This window comes from Macaca mulatta, chromosome 14 (genome assembly GCF_049350105.2).
Source record: "Macaca mulatta isolate MMU2019108-1 chromosome 14, T2T-MMU8v2.0, whole genome shotgun sequence".
In the NCBI taxonomy this organism is placed as follows: Eukaryota; Metazoa; Chordata; class Mammalia; order Primates; family Cercopithecidae; genus Macaca; species Macaca mulatta.
Window position 1 is genome coordinate 126938814 of NC_133419.1, and position 21366 is coordinate 126960179.

Here is a 21366-nt window from a genome sequence, read left to right on the forward strand (position 1 = left end):
TTAAGTCCCTTCCTCCCAACCCTGATGCTTGATGTTCTAATTTATCCAAACTCCTATTTCGGGGGGTGAGGGATGGTCCTAAGGTTGAAAATAATAAAATCAAGGTGCAAGGAAGTCAAAGCAAGTCTCTCAAGGACACTTGATCTTTTGGGGGTCAGATCTATATCCTAAACCTTAAAAAAAGTAAACAAAATAATCATTTATGCTGCTGTAGCCTTGTCAGTCAGACATGGTTCTGAAACTTCCATGTACATGAGGATCACCTGGGGGACTGGCTAAAAATAACAGTTTCCTGGGCTCCAACTCAGAGACTCTGGGAGAGTGGGTCTGAGCTGGGTCAAGGAATCTGCGTTTTAATAGCTTCTGGGTCATCCTTCTGCAGGTGGTTCCTGGACCACATCTGAAGGGCACTGTTGTGTGCCCGCAGCACAGGCCTGTGGGCCTGGGTTATTTCTAGTTCTGACTCTGTCACTGGGTGGCCTTGATCAAGTGACTGTCTTTCAGGGTGCTCTTTGGTGTTCCCACTGCACAGTGAAGGCATTTTCACACATTTTGAAAGTTCATGCAACCCTTTTTGTCAGTAAAATCTCACAGGGAACCCCAATGTATAAAATGGTGAAGGCAGAGCTGAGGCAGCACTGGAAGGACTAAGTCCTGCCCATGGCAGCCCTGAGAGGGCCCTGAGGACCTCAAGGATTCCAAAGGCCCTGTGCAGTTCTGATGCTCTTCAGGTGTCCTGTGAAGGGCTACGTGGCCACATCCCACTGACAGTGTGAAACCTGGCCCACCCGGCATGCACTGTGTGGCTCAGGCAGGCCGGCCTAAAGCATAAGGCACCTTGTTCTTGCTCTCTGAACCTGCGTGGAGAATCACAACTCAGACCTGGTGCTTATAGATGAGTCTTCTCATGGCTCCTGGAGTTGTTCCCAATTGGACACAGACCATCTTGGTGCAATGCCCTGGATTTCTCCCCTCTTGGAGACCAAATACAATCAACTCTTAATTATCTTTGTTAATGGAGAAGAGCAAGGGTGTGAATAATCTAAAATGATAGACAATCCAAAACAATGAATAATCCTAAGTTACATTCATTTTCGACTTTGGAATGCATTTTGATATTCACATTTCAATATGGATATGTTTGATGTTCTAGGAATTTTTAATACTTAAAAAAACAGTCAACCCAAGGATGGGGCTCCCTGTCTGCCTCCTACTGAGCTGAGGGGAGAACATCACCTCTGGGACTGGCCCAAAGCTAGAGTCAGGTGCACTCCACCTTCCCCAACTCCTGTCTTTATGGCTCATACCTTATCTAGGAGGGGAGGGGGATATTAACAGATTTTGCCTTTAAAGGACTTTTATTCCCTTTGGACCTCATACACATAAGAGCAAAATAAGAAGCTGTGAAATGTTAACAGAGGACTTCATTAAGCAAACTTGGTGATAGCATTTGCCAGGAATGGGGACAATTTGCCAACAGATAATTGAGTGCTGACTATATATGTGTCCTAATTAAAAAAGTGATTCTTCTTCTCACTGCCCTGGGATTGTGGGCCGTCTTCTGGTGGGTTTGGGATATTAACCACAACTAACTCCTATACAAAGCACTTCACATACATTATCTTACCTAATCCACCCTCACAGCACCCCGTGGAGCAGGTCCCGTCATCAGCCCCCCATGTAGAGACGTGAATATCACAGCTCCAAGCCTGATGTCCCCTGTGAATGCACCCTCCCAAGTCCTCCCTCTTCTACCCCACCCTGCCTCTCCTGTCACCCACCAAACAGGGGCCCTGCAAGGCCTCAGCTGGTCTGCATCAATCAAAGAGAACAAAGCAAAACTAACTTGCCATTACTGCCCCAGTCTCTCTGATTGTTGGAAGTAGAGATGTTCGTCAAGGAGAAATTTTGTGCTGGAAGCCCCTTGAGAGGATGGAGAGGGAGTGTGAGGGCTGCCTGGGACGCCCAGCCTGGGAAGGGAAGTTTTCTGTTTTTCCAGTAGGACGGAGCTCCTTAGAAGCAGGGGTAGCCCTGGCTCACATCCACCATCCTGAGAGATGGAGAATCTTTCCCATTTTATGGACAAGGAAACTCAGAGAGGTTACATAACCCATCCAGGGTCACAGCGTGTGGTAGAGCTAGGGTTTGAGCCATTTGACTGCAGGCCTGGCTTTTTTTCCCCCAACAGTAGCAGGTCAGCAGAGGGTGCTTGATCTGTGTGGTTTCCTCTTCAGAAAGCAGAGACTCACTACTGTGCCACCTACCTGTCCCCGGCTGAGCTCCAAAAACAGCTATAAAGCCAATGGGAAGCCGATAGGACAGTCCCTGCCCTACCTCAAGACCACGGAAACTTCTCCCACGGTGCCCTTGGGGCTGAAATCAGCTCTGTCAACAATATTTTAGGTCAAAAGTCGTCTGCACCACTTTTAACCCTAACCCTCTGTGGCCCTATTCAGAAGCCCTTTGCAGAGGCCGATCCCTGGCCATAGCTCTCTCTGCTCGGCCCTGGGCTGGGTGAATAATGACTTCCATTCCCTGCCCTGTTGGAGCCTTGGGCCTTTGCCACTGCCACCGTGGTGCTGAGCCACTTATTTGTTGTGAGATGACCCAAGGAGGACCAGCCGGTACCTGCTAGACCCTTCTGCTGGGGCACAGGGTCAGGGGGCAGCACGTGGGCATGTGGCCCCACTCCTGTCTGCTCCCCAGGACAGCTCTATTCTCCAGCCTGGAGTGCCCCTGGAGATGGCGACAGCTCCTCTAATAAGAGAGTTACTCATGGCTTCACTGGAGAGAAGAGAGCAGCTTTCAACCCCCCTCCCCTAAACACAACAATATTTGGTAACACTTGGCATCTTGGGGAGAGAATTCATGTCTGTAATTAGTTACTGTATATCACCGTTAGTACTCTGCTCAGAATTTACGGGGCAAATACCATTTAACTGCACAATAACTACAGGTCCTTGCTGCTTATTGGGTAATTTACTAAGGCTGGAAGAACGGGACAGGAGGGATTCTGAATGGGAGGTATTGTAACCCCTTGAATCAAACTTTATGAGTTTGGGTTTGGCAGGGAGGCAGCTGCTTGCAGCCAGTTCTCTTCGCTTTGTTTTGCAGAGTTGGCTGGCAGACTGCTTCCTTCCCTTGATTTATTGCAGGATGATAGGTCTGGGACTGGGGGTGGGACTGCCCGGGGCTACCTAGGGCTATAGAAGGGACTTTCCATAGAGGGTCTTTGGCTGAGAGTCTGCAGCAGGAACCCGGATTCGGTGTCCTGGGGGCTCCATCCAGGACAGTAAATGGGCCCTGTCATTTACTCCCTCCACGGGGCTGCTTTTTGTATCTGGGCCAGTGGGTGGGGAGTGCAGGGAGCTGTCCTTGGTTGGCAGCATCAAGATAATCGCCTAAGCCCTTTCTTCTCTTGCAAGTCTGGTGCTGCTTGGGAAGCAGCCATTCCTGGACACTTGGCTGACATTCCTGGCCTTAATCTGCTTGAGCAAAGTCTGTCTTTGTTTGGCCGTGCACTGTCTAAACTCCTCTAACCTATTTAGGCCATGGAGAGGGGAAAAGACACAATAACGAAAAACTCAACGTGCAACATTGCCTTACGCAATCTAATAAATTACTCGGTACCCGGCTGCCAGCTCAGACTAAGCCCAATATTGCCTGCAGTAATTATTTGGATCAAATGCAGTTTATCTGCTTCATATTTGTGCTTCTGTGCTCAGTGGTAACTTATAAATGTCATTGTGGTGTTTATTTGTTATAATGAAACTTAATGGCATTGGAAGCCAAGAGCAGAGCTGGTGGGGCGGCAGGTTTAAAACAATCTCTTCATCTCGGGAGAAGGAATGAGCCAAGATAACATGAAACTGCCCTACAGGGTAGAGATTTGCAGATATGGTGGTGTCCTCGTGCTGTGTGGTGGGCGGGAGTGAGCCAGGAGCTTCGAGCTGGCGCCAAGGGGAGCCGTCTTTGCCTCCAGAGACATCTCTCTGGAGCGGGCAGACATGGCTGAGCATGTTCACCCTGCACTGCCTGGTCTGTCCCTGCTGCTTTCAGGGGTGGGAGGTGTTCAGTCTTTACACCGCCTGATGCCTGCCTGGGATAAGAGATGAATAGGGATGGAAATGAGAGTCCCCAGGCCAGGCTCGGTGGCTCATGCCTGTAATCCCAGCACTTTGGGAGGCCACTGAGGGAGGATTGCTTGAGCCCAGGAGTTTGAGACCAGCCTAGGCAACATGGTGAGACCCCATCTCAATTTTTAAAAATAAAATAAAGAAATGAAATAAAAAAGAACCCCTGGATGACTGCATCATGGAGAACAGTCCTTCAAGGAGAAGGAAGGGAGCAGAGTTGGAGAACAAAGGAGGGTATCCTCAGGGCCCAGACAGAAGGTGGCAGGGCTTTCTCTTCTGGTTCTGGAGGGGCACTGGTGGTAGGAAGCATGGAGCATGAGCAGAACAGGGAGGAGCTGTCAAGGGTTGCAGGGCAGGGCCCCCACTGGCACTGCAGGAGTACTTGAGGCAAGGATGGGCCATTTAATGTAGAGCTCAGGGTTTTGGCTTCACACAGTCCTGGGCTCTGCCATTTCCTAGCTGTGTGGCTTTGGGCAAGCTATTTCTCTTTCCTAAGTTTCATTTTCTTTATGTGGAAAACGGGAGTGATAATAGATACCTCTCAAGATTCTGGTGATGATTAAATGGAGTGATGTGTGTAAAGTGATGACTGTGGTGTTTGGCACACAGGATATATGATAAGGGGCTGTGGCAGTGATTGGCACATAGTAGATGTTCAGTAAATGTTGAGTGTATACATGAATAATAACACTTCCCACTTACGTGCATTACAAAGCCGTCCTCCAAACAGCTGAGCTTGGATTTAGACCTCACAATTGTTCAGGGTTGATCTTCTCATTTTACAGTGTGGAAATGGAGGCCCAGTGAGGTTATGGTAACTCACCCAAGGCTTTCCAGCTGGTAGAGGGAGTGGGATCTTAGTTCTCCTACCTCCCAGGGCAAAGTTGCTGCCACCAGTCCACCTGGACAGCTCCCAGTCTGTGCTGGGAGGCTGAGCTCATCCTTCCAGACCAACTGCCCCGCTCCTTGGAGACCAGGCACAGAGCCTGTGCTGACCTCCCCAGCACAACCTGGAGGCAGAGGCAAGCGGGCCGCTTTCTGTGCATTTCATCTTAATACAGCATTCAGCGTTCACTCATAAAATATTCATTTTCTCTCCTCAGTGACATGCTCATACAAGGCTCCTAACATCATAAATATGGATGAAGATTATCAGTCATTTTTGTTTATGTCACTAGCCCTCTCCTCCCCAGCACCCCTTTTGTCTTGATCTCAGCACAAATTGGACTGAATTGGGGGTATTAACCTGGATCTCTGATAATAACTTGCATTCTGTGGTACTTCATACTTTTTTTCAAAGCATCACACAATCGTGATGCATATTTTCTCCTTCTGACAAATACATGGAAGAAAGAGTGCTAGCATCATGAGTATGCCCATTTCGCAGATGAGAAAATATAGGTCAAGAGAGATCAAGGTCAAAGTCATATACTGAGACAGGAACAGAACTAATTTTTAAAAAACATTATTATTATTATTTGTTTGACCTCCAATGAAAGGTTCTCTAGGACACTGAGTGTGTTTGCTTTACACAAATAATCTGTCTAGTATTTTACAAGTTTATAAAGAGTGTTCATCCATGTTACTTTGTGAGTCCTCACAAGGCAGGTATGATTTACTCTTGTTTGACAAAGCTCACACCACCAGTTAGTGGAAGATCTGGGCTCTAAAACACTAGTTTCCAAAGTGCATTCCAGGGAACACTAGTCCTGACACATGCTACAGGAAAAATGTTTTGTGGTCAAATGAGTTTGGGAACTTTGTGAGTTGTATCTCCTTTGGGCGGCTCACCATGGCCTTTGGTGTATTAGTGTCTCCGAGAAGTTCTGCAGGAAAGACTCTCATTTTGTTAGGTCTCATGTAGCTTCTCCCCACCGTGTCTAATCATGAAGGCTGCATCTGACAGAAAACCTATTAGCATGCTACAGAAATGCTGCCTGTGTGTACGCGTGATCCCTCCTCCCCCATGTTTTTGGAGGCAGTGAGGCTTAGAGCGCGGCTGGGAGAGGAGTGTGCAGGGGTGAGGACAGGGGAGGGGACCCACTGCTGGGGACTACTAGAGCTGAAGCTCCCCTTCCCAGGCTGTGTCCTCTCTTTTCCTCTGGGCAGCGCAGAAAATTCACTCAATGTTAGGCACACTCAGCCCAGCCCATACCTGGGGCAGGATCAGAAGGGCTGCCTGAGTGGCTGAGGGGGGGCGTCTGTGGTCAGTGCGTGGTGGGAGATTTGGGGACGGCAGTCCTTGACCATGGGGAAAAATCAACAGGGACCCACAACAGGGGTTCAGTCATGTCTGCCCTGGGTGATGACGGGGAAGTCACCCCATCCTCATCGCCCAGACACAAAGCTCCGAGGCAGGGTAGAAGTAAGAAGGCCAGGCTTTGGCGCTCTGCTGGTTTACTCTAACATCTGTGTGCCTTTAGGTGATGACCTCGTCTTCTGAGCCTCTGTTTAGTCCTCCTCTGAGTGGGGGTGACACTACCCACTTTGTGACGTGGTGAGGATTAGATGGTGCAAGTGTGCAAAAGGGCTGCCTTGGCCCTCGTCTTTATGTGTCAGCTCCGTCTCTCTTCTCCTGCTTTTTTGGAGCCCCTCAGTCAGAACAAACAGCTTTCCACCTCCAGTTCTCCACGAGCCTGTCATCTCTACCTCCTTTTCGTTCTCCCATCGCCCTGCCTTCTGCCATTTTATTATATGCCCATCTCCCCAATGGACCTGAAGTTCTCTGCAGGCTGCCGCCGACTCTGTCAGTGCCCACTTGTATCTGCAGGCCCGACCATCTCAAGTCTTCAGGCCAATCTCTCATTGCCGGTGCCTGGACCCCTTCTCTTGAGGGCTGTTTCTTTAGCTGCGGATGCTACTGTGCCCTCACACAGAGCAGGCCAGACCCGCTGGGAGGAACACCCTCACCCAGCAGCCCTCCACCCATGCCTCACAGGAGCTCCACTCAATACCCCACCCCTTGGGTGCCCTAGCTGTGAGGTGGTGTTCAATAGCACGTCTCAGAGTTTCTCACTGGGACTGGGCTCTGACTGCCCACAGTGGTAGCAGGCTTGGGGTCCCCCCGTGCCGACGCCTCCTTTTCCATGTCAATTTCCAACCCTCCTGCTGGCACCTCTGCACCTTCATGAGGAATGACTTCACTCCAGCTCTTGCTTAGGGTCTGCTTCCAGGGGAGCCTGAGCTAAGATAAGGGCATCCTCCATGTGTCATTCATCTCTGTGTACACAGTGGGTGCTGATGAATCTCTGAATCCAGCAGTAATGAGCCATAGGAACAGCACAGGAGTGACTATCAATCAAGGCAATGACGTCAGTGGGCTCACCAAGCGGGTGGGCCCTGGGAGCAACGAGATAGAACGCCTGCTATCTTTCACACCTGGAAGCATCCACAGCCACACTCATGCCTCTGTACCTTCCCCACCTGATATTTGGTCAAACCTTGGCAGGCACAGAGGAGCTGAGGTCCAGGGTCCTTTCTCCATGAGCCGAGAGCAGGTTAGTGTCATGTTTTGAGATCCTTTCATGAAAAATGGTTGAGAAGTGCTGCTCTTTAGTACTAAGAATAGTGGTTATTCCTAGTGCATTTGACTCGGAGGTGGTGACTATTCCATTGCTCTATTTATCCCGCACTCGGTACACAGTTACTGAAACTGTCACCGTGTCCTATATTCCATAGGCCATTATGTGTATTTCAAACCATTATATAAATGGACTTGATTTGGCACTTCTGAATGTCATTAAACTCCTCCCATACCAGTAACAACACAGTTTCCATAGAAACGAATACATTTCAGAAAGGAAGGCACGGGGAAGAAAGCAGATGGAGTTGGGGGGAAAACGCGGCCCCCTGGTTCCTACTTGCAGAGCGCAGGGCCCAGCACTGTGACATGAGCACTCTGTGGAGGTGGGGCGCGCTCCTTTGGGTTTTATTGACTCCCTTTGATAAAGGCCCTGGATCATTCATCTCAGCCTGAACCTGCTCATTCCAGTGCACAGCTCTAAAAACTTTATGGCACCGCAAGCCATTAAGCACCTTCATTTATTCCAACTTCTCTGGGGCTTTCTTCAGACCCTGGGGAGAGGGCTGGGGGAGGGTCTCAGCACTCAAAGAATTCTGTGATGAAGCCTTTGAGGCTGGCTGGGGATGGAAGGAAGAAGCAGAGAGAAGAAAGGAGGCCCCCCTGGTACAGTTGGCATAGTGGAGACCCCAGGATCTTGCCAGTGGCTGCTGTCCGAGTCACTGGGTCCCCCTGTCATCAATAAAGCTAGAATGAGAAAACTGCAGCCTCCTGGGGTGGAAGGGGTGTGGTGTTTGGAGAGCCTGGCTGAGGAGCTGCCCACCGCCTCGGCAGGCTGCAAGTTTCTTGTCTTTGGAGGGATTCAAGCATAGACTGCAACGGCCTTTTATAATAAAACATCTCAGAGGGCTCAGGCAAATACCACTTTCTCCAGAAACCATGCTGGACACTCCTCTCCTGGCCAACGGTGTGATTGGATTCTCCTTTTCTGTTTCCATAGCTACTTATTCATACCCAGTTACCGCAACTGCGACATTGTATTGTAGTTGCTGACGTGTTTGTCTCTCCCCCCAAAAGACAGTGGTATTCTTGGGGGCAGGGACTGTGTTTTTACATGCACAGTGCCAGGCACAGAGCGGGCACTGGATGCATGGTTGGTGAATAAATCAGCATGCAATACGGCCGTGTTCACAGTCTTTACCTACATTGGTACTTGGCAGGGATATGGAACCAGATGACCTTGGTCCGTTCTGGCCTGGAGAATCTGTAATGATAGGGGTCTAAGCCTGCCCTGACTACACCTGGGATTTGAATCTAGATTTATTCTACTCCGAAGCCACAGGGTGTACATTAGGAATATTAGTTGCACGCCTGTAATCCCAGCACTTTGGGAGGCTGAGGCGGGCAGATCATCTGAGGTCAGAGTTCGAGACCAGCCTGCCCAACATGGTGAAACCCCATCTCTACTAAACATACAAAAAATCAGCCGGGTGAGGTGGCGGGTGCCTGTAATCCCAGCTACTCAGGAGGCTGAGGCAGGAGAATCGCTTGAACCTGGGAGGGGGAGCTTGCAGTGAGCCGAGATCATGCCATTGCACCCGAGCCTGGGCAACAAGAGTGAAACTCCGCTTTGTCTCAAAACAAACAAACAAACAAACAAAAATTAGTAACAATGCTAAAAGGAAAACCAGAACCAAAACAGCCACAAAAACAGCTGGGTGTGAAATGTTGGAGAGAACTCTCTCCCCAACTGCATTTTTCCTCTACACTCACCACAACACTCAACACAGGAGACTTCTGTGATGCAACGGGTGGGAGCAGCGGACACCAGCTGGGTGTCCTCCAGTTCAATTCTGACACTGCCTACTGGAGATAGTGTCAGATCCCCCAGGCTGGGGGCCCAGTCCCCAAGACTTCCCCCACACCCCAGCACCTGTCGCAAGTTCAGGCTTCCAGAACTCCTGGCAGACCCGCTTCACGTTGGGGGTTCCCATGACCTCCTGTTTGGGTTTGATTAAGGTGCTGGAGTGGCATGGAGAGCTCAGGGAAACACTTCCCGATGTTTACAGTTTATTCTAAAGGATATTACGAAGAATACAGAGGAAGAGGCCGGGGGTAAGGGGCACGGAGCTTCCACGTCCTCCCTGGGTGCACGGTGCACCACCCTCCAGGAAGCTTTACATGCTCAGCTGCCCAGAAGATCCTGAAACTCAGTCCTCTTGGGTTTTTATAGAAGCACTCCTTCCCCCAGGATGTGAGGCGGGACTCTCTCAGGGGAGGGTCTTAAGACCCACAGTCAGAAAGGTGGTGAAAGATCAGAGTCCTGCGATGGGGCAGGGGAAAGGAGGGCCAGAAAGAGATCCTGTTTCCCGAGGCCTGCCCGAAGCCTAACACACCCAACATATGACAAAAGATTGTAGCAAGGGCTATGGGAGTTATGAGCCAGGAACCGTGGATGAAATCCCCCCATCCCATGCCCCTCTATATAGAAACATGTCTAGATACATCATAACACCTCAGGCCAAGCCCTGGTTTTCAACCACTGATCCCTGACGTCAAAAGAATATGTATTATCATTTAACAATTAGTCCAGTGCACTGTATTGCATGAATGTCTCCCAGGGTGAAGCCACTCAGGTTTGCAGGCTTTTTTTTTTTTCTGACACGAAGTCTCACTCTGTCTCTCAGGCTGGAGTGCAATGGCGTGACCTCGGCTCACTGCAACCTCTCCTGGGTTCAAGCGATTCTCCTGCCTCAGCCTCCCAAGTAGCTGAGATTACAGGTGTAGGCCACGATGCCTGACTAATTTTTGTATTTTTAGTAGAGATGGGGTTTCACCATGTTGGTCAGGCTGGTCTTGAACTCCCAACCTCAGGTGATCCACCCGCCTCAGCCTCCCAAAGTGCTGGGATTACAGGCATGAGCCACTGTGCCCAGCCTGCAGGCCTTCTTTAGATTTGAAGAAAAGGTTCCAAAACCAGGAGTGGTCCCAGCAAACACAGCTTTCCCCTTCCAGGCATCTGGGGATACCAAGCTAAGAGACAATGTCCTCTTTTGGTTTGAGACTGTTTCCAGTTGTTAATGTAGTATTGGATTTCCTTCTTTTTATAACCCATTATTCATTTCTTTACCCTCAGGTACGATTCTTCATTTTCTCCACTAGTCATTTATTTTTACCTGCACTTTTCCACCTTTGGAAGGGACATTGGGTTTGGCCACTGTGTGGTCCAGATGGCTGCTGGCAGCACTAGTCCAGCCAGTGCCTCCCCTCAGTCCATTTCCATTCATATCCGGGAAGGTTATGTAGGTTCCAAACTAGTGGATTATTTTTACCACGAGACACCCTAGTTGTATTTATTCTTAGCCCTAATTTTGCTAGACAGGGTGAAGGCACCTCCCACCCCCATCAGGGCCCTAGGAATTCTGACATAAGGTTTAAAAACGCAGTGACAGTTTTTGCTTAGAAATTATCTCTGCTTCCAGAACTTGTAGTTGCAGCCCTGATCCTGGGATCACTGCATTAGGTAGGGGACAAAGAAAAGTTTTTTTTTTTTTTTTTTTTGGAGACGGAGTTTTGCTGTTGCCCAGGCTGGAGTGGAATGGCGTGATCTCGGCTCACTGTAACCTCCACCTCCCGGGTTCAAGTGATTCTCCTGCCTCAGTCTCCTGAGTAGCTGGGATTACAGGCACCTGTCACCATGCCCAGCTAATTTTTTTTGTATTTTTAGTAGAGATGGGGTTTCACCATGTTGGCCAGGCTGATCTCAAACTCCTGACCCCAGGTGATCCATCCACCTCAGCCTCCTGAAGTGCTGGGATTACAGGCGTGAGCCACCGTGCCTGGCCAAGAAAAGTTTTTTTTTTTAAACCGAGTTGGGAAAGAAAGAAAAAAAAAGTAGTCATTATACCAGTGTACTCCTTCCTTGGCAAGAATTGCATAGTTATCTAGCATCCTTCCCACCTCCTCGTCCCCAGATCAGCCAGAAAAACAGAGGGAAAATCTAGTGGGGACACTGGTACCACTCATGGTGCGTGTGAGCACACACTCGTGAAGGCGTGCAAGCCACCCCTTCATGCTTTTGTCTCCCCATTTTAGACAACCAATGTTTCAATTGCCTGTTGCATTTCTCTACCAAATTCTTACTCTAAGGAGATCTCTCTGTCCATTGCTGGACGTTATGGGCTTACAGTGTGTCTCTTGGTCTGAAGAAATGATGGTCAACTGTCCAAATGCATACAATATCTTCTGTTCTGTTTTTTTTTTTTAAATGACACTCTGAGCACTTCTATCTTCTACTGAGTAAGGAAAACCCACTCCAGAGTCAGGTCAGTGTCTATTCTAGACAAGACCCACTTGTAGACCCCCAGCATCAGTCTCACTTGCCAGCTGTGTTTAGAGCCTTCCCACCAGGGAATCTTCCACATAGCCACTGGCAGTCTCTGTCTCTCTTGCTGGCAGACAGAATAGCTCTTGCTGGAATTATGTGCCTGAGAGGGTGCAAAGGGAACATGTCTAGATTCAGCCCATCTCTACACTGCTGCCATGTCTCCATATCTACCCATTTCATGAGCCCAGGTGGCCACCTCAAGGGAGAACCCGGGGCTATCTGTGTGTCGATTCCCGTCACCTTCTGAACCTCAAAGGGAGTTCTTCTGATGGGAACTGACTTGTTCAGCTTTAATGCACCCCTCAAATTTCCATAGGGCTGTGCTTCACATGGGCATCCCATTAATAGGCCAGGTTTCCATTGCCCTTCTGCCTGGCCACATGGCCAGGCCATTGGTCACTGCCCATGATTCAGTAAAACCTAAACACAGAGGCTTCTACCATTGTTCGTTTTTTCCATCACTATTAGGAACACAGCATGCAATTCAGTTCATATGCAGACCTGTTTTTACCTTCTCTGATCAAAGTAGTAACCTTCGGAACAGGTTGGTGTCCCTTCACACTGGAACTGCTGTCAACCAAACAGCTCCTGAGTCAATCAAGAGCTGTTCTAATGCACTGTCCATGTGTCGATCAAATCCAGCAGCACCTCACACAGCTCCAGAGTCAGTTCTGGGGGAGAAGAAACTCCCTGCCTGAGAGTGTCTTGTCCTTGAATTCCACAGGCAGCTTGATCCTCTAGAAACCATTTCCATTTTATGTATCTTCTGGACACTGCTGTCCCCATTAGAATGTTTCTCTGACATCACCAAAGACAGGATGAGTATTTCAGGTGGGTCCTGTGCACCCACCTTCCAAAGACAGCTAACATTTCATAGCAAGGGAGTAAATGCCCTCAGGTGGAAATTCTCTAGTCCGAAGTCCTGGCAGTTGTTGCTGGGAGGTGCTCAGAGGCGTTTGCCATAAGCCCCAGGAAATGCTCCACGGAAGTACGTTGAATCTCCCCATGTGGAGGTAAACTTTCTGGGGACCAAGACAATTGCCCGCTGCCTGTGTTACTTTGGATGAATCACATCCCTTTCCTGAGTCTCAGTTTTCTCTTCTCCAGGTGACTGCCAGTGTTCCTTTAAAAAGTCTATGATTGTCAAATTATCCAGTCCCAGCATCTTGGAGCTACTGACTAGGGGCAGAGAAGGTCACTGTCCTCACTTTGCTGTCAACCTCTACTCTATTCAAACACTGTGCTGGGCTCCTTGGATCTAATGGAGACCAAACAGAGACAACTGACTGGTAGGGGAGACAGGAGTTACTGACACGGAACAACTGGGCTCCCAGCTAAACCCCACCCTTAAGCCTGGAACTGCAGCCCTTAGTGAAAACAGGTGACTCAATTTTTCTACCAAATGTTGCTTGTTTGGACTGCCACATCCCTATCCTGTGCCCATAAAAAGACTTCAGCTGGCAGAGTAACACAAGCAGCTGAGCATCGGGGATACAAGCGGCTGAGTGGTGAGCAGGGCAGCAACTGGGTGTCGGAGACTGTGGATAGATGAGGCTAACTTCAGAGAGTGCAGTGTCAGGGAACGATTGCCTTCTTCCTGCACCATCCCCTTTCCAACTCCCCATTCTGCCAAGAGCCCCGTTCATCGCCCAATACCTTTCTCTGCATATACTACCCTTCAATCCGTTCATGTGACCTGATTCTTCCTGACGCTGGACAAGAACCTGGATGCCGAGAGGGCAGGAGCTTGGACACTGCTGTGGGGCCGCACAGAGCCTGCTCCTGCCAGAGAGGAGCAACTGGCCGGTTCCAGCATTCATTCCCTCTGGTTCCTGCACTCGCTCACACGTTCCCTCTCTCAAGGAGTGGCCAGAGGTAGGCTGAGTGAAAGGAGCCAATTCCCACCCATAAAGAGGGTCAAGGGAATTATCCCATCTCATTAGTAAATAATTGCAGTATGAATGTGTATGTACAAACTGAGCTCAGAGCTCTGAAAGGAAGGATCTTGTTCTACAGGACCATGTAACACAGGAACTGGATCTTGACCGAGGAGGGGTGGGTCAGAGGAGGCGTCACTGGAGCAGAGACTTGAGCTGTGATTTGAAGGATGAGCGGGAATTACCACGTGAAGGGTTTGGGGACGGGGTGAATGTGGCAAGCACCCCAAGAAGAGGGAGCAGGGTAGACAGGCCCTATGACAGGGGCCCTGCTTGAGGAGCAGCGGGAAGGCCCATGTGACTGGAGCACAGGGTGTTTAAGGGGATAGGATGAGGTCAGATGTAGGTAGGAACCAGATCACATGGCACCTTGTAGAACATGCTAACAATTTGAGTATTCTTTTTTTTTTTTGAGATGGAGTCTCCCTCTGTCACCCAGGCTGGAGTGCAGTGGCACGATCTCAGCTCACTGCAACCTCTGCCTCCCAGGTTCAGGCGATTCTCCTATCTCCGCCTCCCGAGTAGTTGGGATTACAGGTGCATGCCACCATGCCCAGCTAATATTTTGTATTTTTAGTAGAGATGCGGTTTCGCTATGTAGGCCAGGCTGATCTTGAACTCCTGACCTCAGGTGATCCACCTGCCTCAGCCTTTCAAAGTGCCGGGATTATAAACATGAGCCACTGTGCCCAGACTTGAATATATATTTTTTAAAGCCATTCAAATATTTTCAAAAAGAACATGACGTGGTCCAGTTTGCATTTTGAAACACTGCTCTGACTAAAGTGTGGAAAACGACCTGGGCATGGGGATTGGGCATGACAGATGCAAGGAGACAGTTAGGAGAGCCCTGATGCAGTCCAGGGGAGAGAGGCTGGGGACAGGGACTAGGGTGGTGGCACGAGATGGAGAGAGGAGGCACTCAGGAAATAACATCCGTAGGACTTGGTGAGGATTGGGTATGAGTGTGAGGGAAAGGGAAGTTTAAAAAGGAACTTTGGCTGGGTGCAGTGGCTCATGTCTGTAATCCTAGCATTTTGGGAGGCCCAGGTGGGAGGATTGCTTGAGCCAGGGGTTTGACACCAGTCTGGGCAACATAGTGAGGCACTGTCTCTACAAAAATTTAAAAAACTAGCTGGGCCTGGTGGTGCATGCTTGTTCTTCTAGCTACTTGGGAGGCTGGGGTGAGATGATTGCTTGAGCTTAGGAATTGGAGGCTATAGTGACCCGTGATGGTACCACTGTCCTCTAGCGGAATGAAGCCTTGTTTCAGTAAGAAAAAAAAAAAAAAGGAACTTGGCAGGGTCTGTAGCACAGGCATCCACAGTCTAAGAGAGGCAGGACTCCTGGTAGGAAAGGTGGCTGGAGGAATGGGCTGAGAAAAAGCTTTGGAATGTTCCCTCAGATCCTGGCTGGAAAGTGGAAACGGCAGGTCTCTTGTTCCAAGACACCAAGCGAATTAAATAACAATCATAAAGTGCCCTGGAAATCTGAGTCTTGCCATAAATAATAAACAGGGACGTTATACAAATAACGGGCTTTGCAGCCCCAGTGGAAGAAAACACATCAGTAAGAAAAATGGAGTTAGAAAAAAATGCACCCCAAAGCCCCAACTAACAAAATGACGGTATTAGCCAACATCCCGGGGGCTCAGCAGGCAGTGGAGGAATGGGCTCAGGAAAATGACTGCGGCCCTTAGCGTGAGCCAGACTGTACGGCTGCAACAGAGTGAGAAGAGCTGCCGGCAGCAGGGAAGCCCGCTCACCGCTGGGTCTGGTCCCCAGGCCAAGGACCCTGGCCTCCTGCTTCCCCTCTGCCCTGAAAAAAGCACAGCTCATCCCGCAGGCCTGCCAGACTCTTGCCCTGCCACCCAGCGTACAGCTGATATGACCTGAGTTCACCCTTAATGACAGATGGGAGAAAGAAACACGGATCCACCTTCAGAGGCTCCCAAGGAAAGCCAGTCCATTGACTTTTTTCTACTGGTTCCTTTGGTGACCAAGACATTTAAAATTATGGGATGGGCTGTGAGAACAGGGTGTGGGCTGGGTGTTGAGAGCCAAGATAGATTTTTGAATCATCACATTTTAAAGACATACAGGTCATCTTATGCAACATGATTCCATTTTGCATATGAGAAGGTTGAGATCTGAGTGTCTAGGGACTTGTCCAAGCTCACACAGCCTGCTCCTCACTCTTAGGTGCTCCTCCCACTACACATCCCAGCTGAGAGGCACCTCTCTTTCTATAGGCAGGAAACAGTAGATGCTTTAGACTCATTTTTTTTTTTTAAGTTAGTGTATAAGGGTGCAGAAAGAACAGGCTCTCACGCCATCATAAAGAATTTTAGAGCTGTCAGAAGAAGCCAGATTCCCAACCTCCCAGGGCTCTGACTCCCCTGTAAGGCTTGGAGGTGAGGACAGGTGCTGCTGGCGAGGGGCATTTGCACACAGAGCCTGGACTGGGACCATGGTGCTGTTCAGGAGCTGTGGGCCATACAAGAGGCTGCTAGTTATTTATGGAACCAGCCTTCCCCTTCCTGGGTGCGCCAGTTCTTCCCACAGAGGGCTAGAGGTCTCCAGCAAGCAGAAGCTGCCTTTGCTAATCACTCACAAGTGTTTCGCCCTGAAAGATGAAAGGGACAGCGCCCAGAGGCATTTCTGCTCTCCTTTGCTCTCTTGAAGCAGCCATCATTGCAATGCTGAAAGTCCAGGGAAACCGACACCCACCCTGATGGGCAGCCCGAGAGGGCACCAGTGTGAGGGAGTAGAACCCTCCTGTGCAGGCCCCCCTTGGCCCCAGGGGGATGGCTGAAGGGGAGGTCAAAACTTGGGTGCCTCTGCTTCTTCCCTCCTTTAAACATCCTCTTCCTCATTTCCCTTCTCAGGACTCCTGTGGCCTGCCAGCTTTTCGGGTTCCCTAGGAATGGCCTTCTCTGTTTGTGTCCCTCACTCCAGGTCTTCCCTGATCTTCTGCATGTCAACTCAAGTTTTCCCTGTGTTCTGCCCTCTCTTCTCCCTGCCTTGCCACTTTCTCTCTTTCCAACCACCCTGAAAAATGAAACCAAGCTAAAGTGTTAGAGGCTTCCCCTCTGCTCATGGTCTCAGCCTCCTCTTCCTGAATTCCAAGACCCCTGGGTGCCTGGAGCCCTGGGCTGTGGTCCTGGCTCTTCCAGCCACTTCCCATGGGCCCTGGGCAAGTTGCTGCATGCTCTTGGGCCATGCTGAGTTATTGGGTTGCACTGTTATCTCTGGGGTTGTTGACAGTTCTAACAGAGGAGCTCTGAGCTCTCTGAGACAGGCAGAGCCCCTTTCCTGATACATGTGACAGCTTTCTACTTGGCCTGGGAATAGGATCAGGTCTGGGGAAGCCATGTGCTTTGAGAAGGTGAGTGGTCTGGATCTCCAGGAGGGAAACATCATAAAGGGGGAGGGCCAGTAAGGGGAGGTGAAGGGTGTGTTCATGTGTGCACACATGTGGGTGTATATGTGCATGTGTATACATGTGTGCAGGTGTGTGCATGCGTGTGCATGCAGGTGTGTGCATGTGTGTGTGCATGCTCATGTGTGTGTTGGAGATGTGACTGAGGAACCAGTGAGAGCAGGCCGGATCTACTTAAAGATTCCCTAAGAGCATGGGCTGGCAGTAGGTGGGGTTAGGAAGGAGAGCTGGTACAGAAAGAAGGGTAACTGCCCCTGGGGAAGGCCTCCACACCCAGCCCTCCTTCCGTGGCTTGCCTGGACCCTGCCTCCCAGGAAGGGGCTGTAGCACTGGAACTGGAAGAAAGCCTGAGAGTGAGCACCAAGGTAGACTCTAGGAATCACCTAGAACAGGGAGACCATTTTGTGGAGTGTTCCACATTTGTCTGCTCTGTCTGAGGTGCTCCTTTTCAAGACCTACCTGACACCTGCGGGGGACTTTGTACATTCCTCCATTGTCACTCAGGGCCCTAGTTAATTACCTAAATGAAAGTTGAGCGACTACTCCCTGTGTACAAGACACTGGGCGAAGGCCCAGGGAGAGGAGAGGAAGGAACAGGAGTCTTTGCCCTCCTCCAGCTGATTCTCTAGGTGAGACTGACAGCACATGGGGAAGCAGTCCAACAAATAATCACACATCATAATAGCTGCCACTTGATATGCTCACTGGCTGTTGTGATGAGCACAGGGTGCAGGGAGAGGGGTGTCTGTGTAATTTAGGTAGGTGGAAGGCAGGATCTCTTTGTGGAGGTGACACACACTGAGATGTATTTTTACTGTGAGCTCTTTGAGGGCAGGAAATGTGTCGTACTGTACTTCTTCTATTTTTTTTAGATGGAGCCTCACTCTGTTACCCAGGCTGGGGTGCAAAGGCAGGATCTTGGCTCACTGTGGCCTCTGCCTCCTGTGTTCAAGCAATTCTCCTGCCTCAGCTTCCTGAGTAACTGGGACTACAGGTGTGCACCACCATGCCTGGCTGATTTGTGTGTGTGTGTTTAGTAGAGACGGGATTTCACCATGTTGGCCAGGCTGGTCTTGAACTCCTGACCTCAAGTGATCTGCCTGCCTCGGCCTCTCAGAGTGCTGGGATTACAGGCATGGGCCATTGTACCTGGCTTGTGTCTTACTTTTATAGCTCCAGTGCTTAGAACAATGTCTGGCACTTGTGAGAAATTGGTATTATTTTTATGGTATTCAATAAATGTTTGATGAATAACTGAATGATCACTCATCAGCAGTTCCTATATAAAGCACATGTGCTTAATCACAGGAAGACAATGATCTCAAACAAATGTGATATTGTTATGGCTAGTCTGTCTTCATTTCCTCCTTTCTTGCCTGCCCTTTGTTGATTTTTGCTCACATCTCCTTTTGATGGCTCAGTTGTGTTGAGTCCACACAGTAGAGAATACACACGCACACCCACACATACACTCTCCATATATTACCAACCACCTCCATTCCTGCAAAGACTGCAGATTCTATCCACGAAGCTATTAAGCACTCCCAAATAGAGCAAACCTCTCATTGACTATCACATGCCTCCTTAAATGATCTTTGAATAGCATTTTCTTTTTATTGCTTTGTGTAGTTTAATGGCACCAATTGCGATTACTCTAACTTATGATAAACCCCAGATCTATAAAGCTCCTGTTCATTCATTATTTTCCTCTCGCTCCTTCTCAAGCTGTTATTTTTTGGAATGTAGTGAGGAGGGAGGAGTGGAGAGAGAAGAAAATAAAAGGACACCAAATTAACAGGAAAACAAATAAAATAGGGAAGCACTTCTCCCTGGGTGACAGGCACCCTATTAGATACTGTTAAACAGAACAAATATGCTTTAATACAGCACAAGTAGGTCTTTTATATTTATTCTAAATGGGAAATATAATGATCACCAACTTATCTTTAAGGGAAGAAGAAGCTAATTGTTCTAATATCTCACTAATCCTAGCAACTGGGAGAAAAATAATTGTTTTTCACTATTATACCAATTGTTCAATTTATACCAAGGTGTGTTGTGTAGCATGGACAGAGATTTCTATTTCTTGATCTATGTCATGGCTGCTATTCCATTTTAATTATTAATATGTGGAAATTATAATTATTTTGAGTATTGGTACGAGATAATTATAAGTATAAAACAGCTTCATATGCTTTCTGGTGCTCTTTCTTATCTGCAGACGTGCTGGAGTTTGGGTGCATGAGCTTTAGAGGGAGAGAAACGTATAATGTGGTCCTTAGGGTAGCAAGGCTGGCTGGAGTGGAAGCAGAGGAGCCTCCTCCCTCCAGGGCCCTCCCTCTCCTTCACCTCTGCCTTCCAGCCCTCCAGAGCCAAAGCTGACCCACCTGTGTGTCTCTCCTCTGCCCCACTGCCTCACCCTCCTCCTACCTGTCTGAGTTGTTAGTTGAGATTTCTAACTCATCACACATGTTGGCTCAGCTTGCATCCCAACCCCTCATCTCCTCAGCCATCCAGAAGCTGAGGGCAGACACCTGGAGCTTTGGGTTTCAAATCCAGCCCAGCTCCTGACTTTTTTGGCTTCCCCAATCCCTACAAACCTCTTTCGAGTTTCTCTAATGAGCTTTGCCAGCAAGAGAACATGTCTATTCAGCACCACGGACAGAGGCACGCTGTCAGTTCCCACAAATTAGAAGTGACTGCCCAGCAGTCTTGTCAAGGCAGTGGTGTTGGGGAGGGAAGGGGAGGCTGAGAAAGAGAAAAGTCAGTAAAGGCAACTGACTGGCAGGACGCAGAAAATGCGGCCCCCAACTCTGGCTGTACTCAGTCATGGAGTTCCTACAAATGGGAAGTAGCTTTTTGATGCTGTTGGCTTCTTTCAGGCAGGCAGCAAATGGGGAAGGTGATCACTTCCTGTGCTTAATTGTGTTGGCCTAACTCTTGTCAGATTGTCACCATGATGGGTGCTGGAAACAGGCCCCAGAGCTGGCAAAGTCTCAGGCATGGGGAACGCATGGGGATGTGGGTGTCGTGGTCGGGGTTGGGAGGAGAGACAGCTGAGGAGCTTGGAAAGAGGGCACTGAGACCATGCTATGGTCATGCTCTGGGGGTAGAGATGGTAGAAAGGAGCTGCCTCCTTCACACTGGAAGGGGGAATGAGGAGACATGGGCCCCGGGCCCTGGAAGGGGAGGGGTCCAGCTCATGGCAAGCATGGCTGGTGGGATCCAAGGCTTCATTTGTCTGACTTTAATGAATAAATGGCATCCCCAGCCATTGTTTATCTACTTTTGAATCCTGACAAACAGCCTGTGGCATCTGATGGAAAGGGTTATTAGCTGCATGGAGACAGATGGCTAGGGATGGAGAGGATTGGTTCTTTATTGCAGCAGACCCGTAAGTGACAGCACTCCTTCTCCCAGCCTCCATGCCAATGTCAATACGTTTCTCAAGCCTTCAGTGACCCAGTGAAGCCAGTGCAAGAGGAAGACAGAATGGCCTGTGAGTAAGAGTGAGAAGTAGGGTCAGTGGAGTTGGGAAAAGGGGCAGGTTTCCAAGGGTAAGTTCTTTGGGAGTAAAGACATTGCCTTATTCTTCTTTAGTATTCTCCTAAGTGCCTGTATAGTGCTGTTTATTCAACAGGCATTCAAGAAACATGAGTGATGGAGGAGGCAGGTAGAGAGGTCCGGATTAGAAATGAGAATAGGAGCAGATTTAATTGGGCTGGCTGTGGGGTGGGGTGAGGAAGAAATGGTAGGAAAGAGAGAGGAAGAGAAGTAGGGGACACAAAGGGAGAAGGGAAGATTGCATAAAGAAAATGCTCCTGAATAAGCATCCTGTGTTTTAGGCATTCACTATGCTTCCCCACATTATTGAACAAATGGCTTCATGGAAACAAAACTGGTCTTCCCACTGTCCCCTTCAGAGAGGTCCCAGGTTCTTATTCC

The 21366-nt window shown here is 49.3% G+C and overlaps 1 protein-coding gene across 2 annotated transcripts in view; it reads right to left on the bottom strand.

Moving 5' to 3' along the window:
- The window catches only part of KIRREL3 (kirre like nephrin family adhesion molecule 3), a 572492-nt gene that overhangs the window by 113624 nt on the left and 437502 nt on the right, over window positions 1-21366 (bottom strand). The window lies entirely within an intron of this gene.